This window comes from Peromyscus leucopus, chromosome 22 (genome assembly GCF_004664715.2).
Source record: "Peromyscus leucopus breed LL Stock chromosome 22, UCI_PerLeu_2.1, whole genome shotgun sequence".
In the NCBI taxonomy this organism is placed as follows: Eukaryota; Metazoa; Chordata; class Mammalia; order Rodentia; family Cricetidae; genus Peromyscus; species Peromyscus leucopus.
The window spans coordinates 10534353-10536975 of NC_051081.1; the positions used below are offsets into that span (position 1 = coordinate 10534353).

General features: G+C 40.5%; 1 pseudogene; it reads left to right on the plus strand.

Annotated features, from left to right (window-relative positions):
• The first annotated feature begins 1337 nt into the window (after positions 1-1337).
• Positions 1338-2221, plus strand: LOC114685326 (annotated as a pseudogene).
• The last annotated feature ends 402 nt before the right edge of the window (positions 2222-2623 follow it).

A 2623-nucleotide genomic window follows, 5' to 3' on the forward strand; every position in this document is an offset into this window, starting at 1 on the left:
TCCTGGTATATATACACTTACAAGCAGTATTCCCTTCACAGTGCAAAACCAGGCTTCCAGGGTCAAATGGAGGGGGTGATAAGAATCACATAGGGAGGCAATAACCGTTAATTATCATATGCAACCCCAAAGGGAAGTGACCAATAGGGAAATGAATTAACTAAAGGCTAAATTCAGGAAATATCTAAGAAGAGAGCTCTTATGTGCTCAACTATAATCTTAAATGTGATTGGTAGAAAGTGTTAAAAATCTCTAAGTTGCTAGGTCAATGGGGAGAAAATAAAACTGTCTTCTTTTTTCTTGTGGCTCCTATCTGTCCAAGCTATCTGCCATTTTTCTGCAGGGTGGGGGAAAGTGTGCTCAGTCGCTAGGCAACCTGTGTACAGCTAGACCCCTCTGGTGATAGTTAAAGGAAGATCTGGAACTGGAGGTAAGGTTTGGGAAAGGAGGAAGTAAGGCTTAATTGGCACATCCTCCAGGCCTTCTCAAACAGGTGACCCGGATGCTTAAGTCTGTTCTTAGAGAGTACAGAGGTATCTCTGATAAAGTACTTTCCTCCATCTGGGGATGGACGTGGCTGGTTGCTGCTAATGATAATTACAGGGAGGCTTGAACTGGAGTTCTGGCTGAGCATAGCTGTCAGCGCAGAAGGTTATCTAAATATTCCTAGAAGTGGTTAGGTAAGGAGTTAGCGGTCTATAAAGTTAGTAAGACTGTAAGAAAGGAGGGTCCGAGATGAATTGTGTAAAGCTAATACTTAACGTCCACCTGGCCTAGGCAGTGTCTCCTTATGGAATTTATCTTAAATCAGGAGAGTTGCATGTGGACTGTTATTACTGCTAGTCCTTGAAGTGGCCAAGGGAGAATCTGATTCCAGAGAAAGCCTTTCCTAAGGCAGTCCTCCAAATACCTGGAATGTGTATGTCCAGAGAGTGACCAGTCCACACTGTTAGCCCTTCTTAGGGAAAAGTCAACTGGGAAAGCTATGAAGGCACACATGATTTTCATAACAGAATACAACTGATATATAACAAGCCAAGTAACACCAAAAACTCCTTGGGATTTGGCTTCCTCTGGAGGAATTCTCTGATTCCTCCAGGTAGTGACTTTGCCATAACCAGCTGAGTTCTTATGAAATTCCTGCAGCCTGCAGTATATATTAAATTAGATGACATATATTAAAATAATTATCAAGTTTTATTGACAATGACATTTGAAAATATTAAATGCATATTCTAAAACGTCATGGAAATTTCATTACTGGAAGCAGAACACTTGCGGTACGCATGTGCCTAGACCTTAACGCAGTCTCTGGGCGCCAGCGTCCATACCAAAAGATGGCAGAGGTTGGGTCCAAGTCAGTGTTGTTCGTGTGTCTTGGTAACATTTGAAGGTCATGCATTGCAGAAGCAGTTTTCAGAAAACTGGTAACTGATGAAAATGTTTCAGATTTTCTTTCAATTTCATTCAATTTTTCATTCAATTTTCATTCAATATTCATTCTTGATATATTAAATAGAATCAAGATACTTTTTACACGTGAATACAATTCTTAATTAATAAAAATTATTAAAGGAGAAAGTGCAAAGGACTAGATATATGGTTCAAGTCATGGGTTTCTTAATGTTTCTCTAGAATGAGAATTCCAAGACAAAAACAGAGCAGGCCATTGACAGCTGCGCTGTTTCCGACTGGAAAGTGGGCCAGCCTCCAGACCCAAGAGCTGTCAGCTGCCTAAGAAATCATGGCATTAGCACAGCCCATAAGGCAAGACAGATTACAAGAGAAGACTTTGTTACATTCGATTATATACTATGTATGGATGAAAGCAATCTGAGAGATTTGAATAGAAGAAATAATCAAGTTAAAAACTGCAAAGCTAAAACTGAGTTACTTGGGATCCACAGAAACAACTCATTATTGAAGATCCCTATTATGGCAATGATTCTGACTTTGAAGTGGTATACCAGCAATGCCTCAGGTGCTGCAAGGCCTTCCTGGAGAAGAATCACTAGATGGTCCTGCCTACCACCATTGAGCAACTCACTCACCAGAGCCATGCCCAAGGGTGGTGGCAGTCCTTGGCCCCATGCCCCACCTGTCTTTTCAGCTGATTTACTACTGTATATCTTTAAAATAACTGTAGGTGGAAATTAGATATATGTTCAGAAGGATAAAAATATTTGAGTAAGACAATTTGAGGTGTGGCTAAGCATTCTTAGACTAACTGAACCTCTCACCTTGTCCTAATTACAAAATAATGGAACAAGAAAATATGGAACAAAATAGAACCTAATAGAATCAGAATGACCTACAAGGTCCAAGTCAGCCTCTGAGCCCAGCCGGTCTGAGTAATCTGGTCTAATTAGAGTATGTGCCTGGGCAGCACCTAGTGGTACCATTTGCTTGCCTTATACCTCTTGTCCTAGACTCTTGTGACAATAACTCCATCCATCTCAGCCTTCCATTTAACATTGGAAGAATTTAAACTCAGACACTGAGGGCATTTAAATATTTAAAAGAGGAGAAGCTGGCTGTGATATGCAGGCATACAATTCCAGCAGGCCATCTTGGGCTATACAGTGGGGATAGGAACAACAAATTGATAAAAATTAGCATTTTA